We start from the raw sequence: 10,709 nt of genomic DNA, 5'->3' as shown, positions 1-10,709 counted from the left end.
ATACTGTTGAGTTTGGAAAATGAGAAGACCTATTCCCACCACATATTTGAAATTATTAGTAAACGTTTTATGTAATTATGATTTGCACCAAAAGAAATAGGCAAACCTACTGTTCTATTTCCATGCAACCTTAATTATTCTATATAAAAGAAAATGGTGCTCTTATATTCATACACATTTATATGGTTCATTAAAAGCTCATAATTCAAAAGAAATTTGAGTTTCTGTACGACTACAGACATACTTTCATTTTTTTCCAGGTAAAATTTTCTTTGACATCTCCAGTTTTATGTCAGACCAACTTTGATGTAGTTTGAAATAAAAATTCCCTTTCACTTCAGATTTTTCAAAATGAGAACATAAGTATATTTTGCCTTAAGGAGACACTGAAATAATTAATTTAAATTTCTTATCTGTAAAAAACCTGTTTGTTTTGATCAATGTGAATCTTTTAATTTTTTTTTTTTTTTAGCAAGTAAATTATCCATGCAAGAAGAAAAATATTGTTCAGGTTTCTTCTTGCTCCCTTCTTGTTCCTCTTATAAGTTAGTATTGCCATTCCCCTGAAGGCCAGCAGACACACTTGGGACCTATAGGGATATAAAGTAACTGTCAAAAGCTGTAATATGAGAAAAAGATATTCTCAGTAGTAAAGCATGACCTAAAGAGGCTTCTTCAAATTTGCCTGAAAATTGTGGAAGTAAAAAATTATATATATATATATATATATATATATATATATATATATATATATATATATATATATATATATATATAAGGCCTTTTCTAGTCACCCCTTGACAATCAAATAATAATAGAAAAAATGAGTCAAATTGCTGCCCAGCTGTGCAGTGTTATGTGCCCATTGCTGGGAGCACCTCTGGGCTAGTATTTTACTCCCCTTGCTTCGGACTGCGTTTTCTGTACAGGGTCCTGTCCCTGCACTTCCCGGGCCTTGGCTTTGCTAATGAAGTCCAGAAAATCTCATAACAAATCCCAGCCCTGTTGCTCGCTTCGGCTCAGGTTTTCTTAGCATTTGCCTTCCCGGACTTGGGCATGGGAAACTCCCCTCCAGGGAAGCCGGGCTGTCCCTGCAGAGCCCGGTGGCCAGGATTTCCCCTGGAGCCTTTCGGCAAAAACGGAGGAGACCTGTCCTGGGTATGAAGGGAGGATCAGCTGCTGACCTAAAACCAGGAGACAGCAACATAATCAATGTGCCTCAAACCCTATCACACAAATAACCCTGAAATTCCACTAAAATACGTTATGAATAATGGCATCACTTCTGCACATCTCACCTGTTTCAAATTTTGGGGTAAACGTTTTTCACAAAAAAATATGGTTTTTAATACTTCTCTTTTCAAAAGCTGAATCACTTCACAAAGGCCTTTTTTGGCTCATCATTCATTTTTGGCAAATAAAATGTACAACTTGTTTCACTGGTGAACGAATGCTGTCCGTTTGCCAACAAGGATTTACTTTCCCCTCAACCGATCGGTTTATACTGTAATTTCTGGACACAGGAATAATAAAATTGGACACATGTATTGTTAGACTATTGTCTCCAGAGGATTAAATCAACCTATATTTCAGATACTTCTCTTTTTCTGAGTTTATAGTACTCATGCAATTTAATTAAATAGAGATCTGTTTACTAGAGTGAATGTTCATATTGCTTTAGTCTGTAATATCCTGGACATACTTCAGAACAATGGTCCTCATTTCAGTACAGGGAACATGCACAGAGTAAGGGTTCTGGTTTCGACACCAAGCAAAAGGAAAGCACGCAGGTCTTCTAGTGCACTTGGGGTGCGTGTGGAGCTGACCTGTGCTGCTGTGAAGAAGGGGAGTTAGGCAGTGACATTATCATGCAGGGGACAATTGCAGCACAGATTCAGGTAATATCTGTGGCTACATTAATCAAAGAAGAGATTGTCTCTTCTCTTTATTGAACCACAGAAGACTCCATCTACGTAAAGTAGTTGTAGCAGTGCTGTGGTACCAGAAATAAAGCTTACCCAGCTGAACTTCCTTTTTTTTGCCTTTTCCATGCAGATTTGTCTGCTTCTTTAGCATGCCTGCACAGAGAAAAAGGATGTCTTCAGGACCAGTGCTATGTGTTTTGCCAGCTGCGGGCTGCTGAGTGGGCAGTGAGGTAACGGAGCCGTGCAGGCTCACCAGCCCGAAGTCCTTCCACGTCTGGACAAACTGTGAACTCAGAGGAGGAGAAAAGCGTACAGTTTTGTGTTATACTACCTGTAGCAATGAGTAGTACCGAAGAGGATGAAAAAGAGATGAACTGAAAAATTAGTACAGACGAGAAAGTCTATTCGTAGCATCAAAGCCTGAAGTTCCTATCTGGCAAACAAAAAAGGTGTGGGAACTGGATATTAGAACAAAATTTGTATATTGTGTTTCAGTCCTAAATGGTGACTGAAATAATGAAAGCCTGTGTTTCCCTTCCCCCCCCCCCCCCTCTGCTTTTTTTGGCATCTTGAGAAAAGGGAAGCTTTGGGCAGAGCAGACATTTAGGGAATTCCCCAGCAGAAGGCCTCCTATGCTGTGGAGGCTTTTCCCTTTATTAGCAAGCCTCAGTCACTGGGTGATCCAGACTAGCCCGGCCAGGAGGCCCCTTCACCCATGCCATGGGATGGAACTGAGCTTCAGTGTCTGTGACTGCACTCCACCTGCCACTTTCTTGTGGCCCTTGCTGTGCCCGTACCCCATGGCTGCCACCTTGCACCTTCTTCCTCCTTCTCTGCTTGCTCTTTCCCTGCAGAGTCCTTTGTCTTGCATTCCCTGCTTTGCCATATTTTAGAGACCTACTGAATTACGCAGAAGGAAAAGGACTTGGTTAGACACAGATAACGTCCCAGGTGAGCCCAAGGTCTAAAGCAAAAGCAACCGTGGCTCACCTGCCACCCCAGAGTAGGTGACCTGACTGACCAACTCCTTTGCTTCTGGAAACAAGCACCCCTGTTTTTTTCCTATATTGCACTATCCCATTTCTCCACCCTTTTGTTTGTTTTTGCCAAGAGCAGAACATCCGTACAGCTCTCAAAGGGACCAACTTGACATTCCCTGAGTGAAATCACATTTTCTGTTTGTCCCAAAATAAAGAGCCTAATTGAATAAGAAATCAGAACTGGATGTCCTCTACCCACCAAAGGGACTTCCCGTTAAAACATCTTGCCATTTCAAATCCTTTGCTGTGTTTCAATGTCTTTTTATCTTGTGCTTTCTATCCGATAAATACTCAGATTTGGACAGAAATATTCTTGGGCTACCATGTCTGCAAACAAACCCATGTTAAGTTTTCAGTGTAGACATTGCGTTATCAGGGCCACCACTTTTGGAATCTCTCAGCCTAGCTTTCTGTATTTTCAAAAAGACTTTCCATCAGAAGGAGCACAGTATTTTTTACATCCTAAGTGAAAAAAATAATATTCTATTTTCATAGTGCCAGTAACTCCTGACGAGGAACACAAAGCACAAGGTAACGAAGACATATGGAGGAGTGCATGTGAAGGAGGCACTCTGAGAACATGAATAAAGTGAATTTCAAGTGCAAAAACTGCCAATGACATGTAACTTCATACACATGGAAAGTACTTGCTGGTTTTTTTCCTGGAGATCTTTTGGTTTAGACTAGTTGATAAAAAAGGGATAAAGGACAAAATATGCGTGTGAACATGTATGTAGAAAGACACTGAACAAAACCAACAAACATGGCCTGAATACTCCAGGGTGGACACCATATACATTAGATAGGATCAGAGAAGACAAAAGCCAGCAGCTGTCAGACACCCTGTTGTATCATTAGCACCTAACATCATCAGTCATAGTGGCAGAGCTCTGTTTCAGCTGCAACTCAAAAAAATGTTTACCCTAACTATGTTTCTCATAAACTTTAACTGAACTCTTTTGCAAAGCTGACATAAAAAGGGTGGGCATGGCATCCTGAAATTCAGTGGTTTAGTTCAGCAAAACGCTTGTAAAGATTTCTGCTTTCACTCTTGCAGCTCTTTCCACGAGTACCTCTTTTGGCAGAAGGGTCTTGAGCGACGGGGAGTTGGAGAAGAGGAGGCAGAGTGGTTAAGAATGGTCCAAGCACCCATACCCCACCAGCAAATTCACATTTTGCTGCCTTGCATGCTTGCCATCTAGGGAACTTGTCAGCTGAAATATGGAGAGGCTGCAGTCTAAACTGACAGAGATGCAGCTATCGTGTCTGAACCCTTCTGAATTTCTCTCTTCCACCCAGCCAGGAAAGAAAGTGGCCTTTTCAGTGAAATGAAACTTGGCCTGATCAGCAATATTTAGAAAGTGGAAGGAGAAAGTGTTGACATCGGCTGATATATTCTGAGTCTGGGGCCAGAAACTGTGTCACATCATGTGAGAAGGATAGAACCTTCTTGTCAGTGACAAACATCAAACGTTTTGTGGTAAGATCTGCTGCCTAACAATGAGGTGATGATTATAAAAGGACATTTTTTCTCACATTTAATCTAGAAGTGTGATATCTCTACAGAGGTGCATACAGAGCCAGTTTCCAATCTCAGTTACACTAACATTTAGATTAACTTCATTCCAGTTTTCTGCAAGCTCGCTCCATGTTTGTAAACAGGGAGAGCTCCAGGGAACTGCCCTGACCTCGGCTTTCCTTCTTTTGTAGCTGATTTGCACATTTTCTTTTTCACACTACAGACAAAAACCTTTCTGAAATGTAGACAGTCGGCTGGCATTTTAACTGTGGGTGCTTGCTAATAGGTTATTGCTTGTGTGTTTTAGAGTAATGGTTTCTGCATCAAAACTGAGCAGCCCTCATAATCCATTAAGTTTACTATCAAAACATATATTTAAGGAGGGCGTGTGTGTGAAACAAGAGACTCCCTGGATGAGACTGCAATAAGGCACTGCATGCATGGTCTGCCTTGCATTGTGCACAGGTGGGATTCATAATGCACTGCAGGTCAGGTGAAAAAATTACTTAGGTTACCAATAAAAAAGGGCTAAAACTTTGCATTGGAAGTATTTTTATTTCTCTTGTGGCACCTATTTCACCTTAATTTGAACGCATTTGCGTCAGACTATGATGTGAGAATGACTGCAAACACTGTTTAGGCATTTACTTTGAACAGCTCTAAGTGTCCTTAGGAAGAAGAGGGATTGCAGCATTGGGTGTCCACCCACCCTCCAACCCCCTCTACATCTGTGCTCTAACTGTGAGCCAGTGATTTTAAAAAAGGTGGTGGTGGGAATGGGCATAACAAATAGCTTCCTTCCTTCGTCCAGCGTTTTGTGCAGGTGATGGGAGTATGCCTGGGCGTTGGTTCTGACGCTTTGCATGTATGGGCTGCAAAGGACTTCTCTGAGCCACCATGTCTTCAGGTGCTCAAGGGAGCACATTACAGACAACGTACATGTTTTGGGCAATTAGATGGTCGCAAACATGGGCATCTGCCATGCCTAAGTCTCTCTTGTGTCTCTAACCTTACGCATCTTATGCTACGTTACAGGAAAGCTTGATGCTGCTGAAAAGCCGGACTTGGGAGGTGCAGCATGGCCACCCCTGGGAGATACAAGCTGTCAGTGAGAATAAAGTGCTAGAAATATGGATCTTTTGTTGCACAGAAGTATTTTCAAAGTGATATTATTCCATTTTGGCCACATAAAATCACCTCTGAGATCAGCTGTGATACTAATTTTGCTTGGGTAAGTCAAGGCAACCAAGACTTTCAGGGCATGGTGAGCCACCTGAAGGAATCTTTCTGTTTTCTATGTTGGCTAGTGATTCTGAATGCTCTTTTGAAAGCTTTTTGATACAGTATGATTTTCAAAAATTTCTCTGCACTGACTGTCTGAAGACTGGGTTTTTCTTAGTAAACAAACAGGCTCTGAAAGTTAGATTGGACATGCTATTGAACATGGGAAAAGAAAGAAAACCCTGTGTCACAGGATATGTGTGTAGGGATGGGAGAGGGAGAAAGCATGCGATGGTTCTTTCCAGCTAAAATTTTCAGTAATATTGCACCCCATGACACATTTATAGTTATTAATTTCTTCCAGTAAAGCATGGTTACTAACAGGAAGTGGAAACTCCAAGGTCTTAGTTTCTAGTATCCTTATCCTCTCTGCAAAGTTTAAATTCAAGAGCCAAGGAGAATGCCAACGTAATGATGTGTTACGTGACAGCAGGTTATTTGACCTCCTTTCTTTGAAGTTAGTTCTTTTAAGATAGCTTTTGTCCTACTTCTCTTAGAAAAACTAATTCCTGTTCCCCTTGTTTTCAGTGCAAGCTTATCAGTGACTTAGATTGCAGTTTGGATACCAGAGAGTAAATTCTTTGAAATCTGCAAACTATCCAGTTTATGAAATTTTGGACCCGTATTTGAGATCCTTGGTTATAGATATAGTTTAAACCTGTGGGTTTTAGGAAGCCCATCTTTGTCAAGGTAGTTCTGTGAACTAAAAAATTAAGAACGAGAGACCAATAAATGCTCACAGCTTTGGTTCTCTCCCCCTTCCCCTTTTTCACACATAGTCCCTGAAACACATTTTTCATTCTGGACATATCAGCTGTGCTTAGTGGCTTGTGAGTTTGGCCAGAAGGTGAACTGTCAAGATAGGCTTAAATTTCTGATTTGGAGTAGGTTTGAGAAATGCTAATAAAAGACTAAATATTGTTAATATAAAGAATATCAGCTTGTTTTTAAGTGCATGTTTTTCTGTCCCTGCACCATATTAGATATGCTTCCTTTATTAACCCCCATTGAAAACTTCAGATTTTTCCCCCCCCTAGCATTGGAACGGGCGTACAGAGTCCACTGTGTCCTGTCTCTTTCTCCCGAGATTATACCAGCCTGTATCACTGCGGGAGAAGCTGCCTGTTGTTAGACAATAAATCCTGGTAGGCTTGTCCTTCATTCGGGTGGAGTGAGACAAGGCACTCATGGTCTTCACCTCAGTAGGGTGGTTGCCCAGCAATTCTCCCAACAACAGTGGAGGCAGCAAGAATCCATGGGGGGCACCCACAGTGCACATTAACGCCCCAGGATTTGTTGCCTGGCATCTCAGAGTAACCTGCTCTTCCTTTCATCTGCTTGTTCTACCCCAGTTTATACCATTCTTGTGTTGTCCTTCTGCCTTTGCCTTTCCTCAGCCGTCATATCAAACTGGTCTCCTTTGTCCTTAAATGACACCCTCCAGTGCCTCTCCCTTGAGTCCACAGAAGGAAGGAGATCTTTGCCACCTGTCACCCTGTCCTTGGTCTGTCTGCTACATTTTTCCCACTTCACTCTTCTCCAGAAAGTAAAATTGTCAAGGCCCAAACTGTTTATTTTCTTAGGCAGGGAACGAGGAAATTCATCAAATGGATTTGCACAGGTTGAGCACTATAGATTCCCATACATCCTATTGGTCTTTGAACTTACCTTAAGGCCAGTTGCATTAATATTATGGTCCTGTGGATATTAATGCTTTCCAGTAGAGCAGAGTAACTAATAGGGAGCACGAATTCTATTAATTTACTTTTTTAGTATCTTTACATTTGCAGAATTTATCACTTTTGAATTTAGATGTGTTTTCTCTTACATAGGCTTTGAGAAAAGACATTCTGTCTCTTAATTTGCGACATCTTTTTTTAAGGGGTAGCAAATGCCATTTTCTTCATAAGTACTGTTCACTTTGTTTCTACTTTTGGAAGAAACAGTGAAAATTAATTTTCTTGATTTTCTGTGCAAAACCACGTCAGCAAGGCTATTTGTGTGAGCAAGATGACTGGGACTTAACGTCAGTTTAGCAGGGGAAATGAAAGTGCAGTATATAAAAAACATGATATCACTGGCTTTCTGCTCAGACACTAAGGCTATTTTTAGAAAGATCAAATGCATTAGTTTTGCAACCTATGTCCTGCCACAGAGCTGCACATCTACGTAAAGACTGACAAAAGTCTTGCTTAAAGCTTTATAAGCAGCCATATTGCGACAGGGTGGGAACTGTTAGCGTCAGACAGTATGCGAGCGAACTGGAAAAATGAGGGCAAGGTACAGAAACCACCAGAAATGCAGATAAGTTAAACATGCTGGCAAATTTTCATGGTATATTGCTCATACTGTAGTTATCCAGTTGTGAAGTTAGTTAAGAAATGGATGTAATGCTCCATCTAATTGCAAGCAGCTGCCTATTAGGCAGCTTGGCCAAAAGGTTTTAATTCCACCCTATGATGATGAAGGAAATGGGCAACTTCGGTCTGTTCTGTGTGTGAAAGTTCCGAACGCTTCTTTGCAAAGTCACAAAGTGCGATGAGAAAAGTCTTTTGAATTGACTGCAGGCTTTAATGATGCAATCTCTTCCTACTTTTACCAGAATATGTTTGCAAAGCATGGACCTGCATAGGAGATCAAATTCCAGTTTTTGTCAGCCTTGCAAAGTTATTTCATATGAGGCTGGTGACTGCCAGCGGTGAAAGTGGTTTGAGCAAAAATTGGATCAGCTCAATTATAATGGAATTCCAGGCTGAACTGAGAGAAGTGAGCTTGGAGGGTAGGCAAAAGAAAAGCTGTTGGGAACACTTTAACTAGCTGACACGAAAAATACTGCAATCTGGTGCATTTTAGAAGTGGTTTCCTGTAAACGTAAAGTCTGTTGTGAATTAAAAAAATAGAGAGTTTTCGGGAAGCCTTCATTTTTTGCAATGTATTAAAGCTATCCAAATTTATGTATCAGTGTAATTTTTGCCTACGCTCTGATTAGTTTTGCAAAACAGGTGTAGCCACAGAAAGTTTTTTACAGGCAGTCTTTCCATATGTCTTGATCTGAAGGACAAACAGTTGAGCACTAGAAACAATCAAGGACACTGAAAGTGGGACAGAATAAAAGTTTTGCATTGGTATATTATCCCACACACATTTGTCTGTGATATAATATTGGCTTTATGGTCAAAAGAACTGCAACAGCTATAATCTCCCTGGACTCATCAAACCCATGAATCTGGCAGCACGGTTCAGACTGGAGAGATGGGGATACGTACAAGAGCGGTAGGCTGGCTGGTGAAAGGGGAAGGCAACCGCACCTGGTGCTGACAAGAAAATGGTATGCTTAGATGGATGTAGACAAGGGCAGTTTCTGAAGGACTTGGTGCTGAGGCTTGATCTCATGTCAGGCTCTCTCCAGTGACTTGTTGGGGTATTTTTAGTACCACAGAGAACTGAGATGATACAATACTAGAGTAATTGGGATGACCTCGAGGGCTGGCATAATAGGAGTAGAAATTTAATAATATTAAGTACAAAGTCATCACACTGTTAGGGATTAATGCCAAAATTTTCTCTATATACCAGAACTCATCATTTGGAAATGTTTTAGGAGGAAGAATATGTAGTCATAGTAATGGATCACAGGGTTACTGTCAGCTACCAGCATGACACAGTCTTAAAGAAGACATCTAGGAGGGAGAGGGAAGCATTGTCATTTTAGTACAATCTACAGTCATTAGTACAGTCATTAAGTACAAAACTTATCTGGATTACTATGTACTGTTCAGGTCAGGCATAATCGGGAAGGCTGGAATTCAGAGGGAAAAAGGTACAAAGAAGGTGCAGAGACCATTAAGGGAAAAGAAGATTGTCATCCAGGAGGGGCAAGCTAGAAAAGTCTAGCTCTCTTAGCCTAAAAAAATGAAGGCCAAAAAGGGATAGAATTGCTTACTACAAATAAATCAAAGAATTGAAAAGTGGAGAGGGAAAAGAGCTATATATACCATAATCCAGTGCTGGCACAGGAACAAATGGGTACAAAGTGGATCTGATATTGTGCAGGAAAAGTGAAGAAAATTCTTGACCATCAGAGCAGGGAGGGTGTGGAGCAACATTTGTGTGGGAGGAACAGCAAGAACTGAGTAACTTTCAGCTGAAGCTCCATTGCTTTATGGGGGCATTATGTAACGTTGCCAGTAAAGCCAGGAGATGATGAACCCAGTGACTCGGGAAGTTCATTCCAGCTCCTAATTAGCCTACTATTTTAGTTTCAGGATGTTGTAATCACTAAGCCTAAACACATGAAATGAAACATACACGAAAGGTAAGCCTATTTCTTGCATGTGGGAGACCTGTGTTTGAGCTGAGTCTCGCAACAGCTCTTAAACCAGACCCATTAGAAGCATTTTCCAGTGGGATGCAATACTTCACTAGCCATTGCTATACACTAACATGATGTCTACAGATCAAGGCAATTGCGCATTCACATAGCAAATTCAACTTCTGTTCAGCAGCCTTGTATTAGATGTGTTGGATAAGGGAAAGAAAAACTGGGACTGTCTGCTAACACCTTGCAAAAGGAAAATCTCTGTCATAATTGCTCACAGACCTCTCCAGCCTTCTCACGTTGTGACCTCTATCATTATTTAGTCTCTCTCTGCATTCACACTTCACTTGAAAGTTGCTGTTGATTCAATCTTCTCTCCTTCTACAAAGCCCAGCATATTTCTTTAAGATTACAATGAAAAGCCTGTTTCCTAGAGTCATTAAGAATTACATCTGAACTTATACTTGCAAAAGTTTTAAAAGGAGTCATTATTATGCATCAAAGGAAGGTCCTGACAATCATCACCTATTCACAAAGGATACATAAGGACATCTTGGCCACACTTGGAGTGTAATAGTCCTTTCAAAGTGCATCATATCCCATGTGCAACTGAAAATTCAACTCCA

Source organism: Falco peregrinus, chromosome 7, assembly GCF_023634155.1.
Source record: "Falco peregrinus isolate bFalPer1 chromosome 7, bFalPer1.pri, whole genome shotgun sequence".
NCBI lineage: Eukaryota > Metazoa > Chordata > Aves > Falconiformes > Falconidae > Falco > Falco peregrinus.
The sequence above is the reverse complement of the archived record's forward strand: the minus strand, read 5'-3'. Positions refer to the sequence as shown.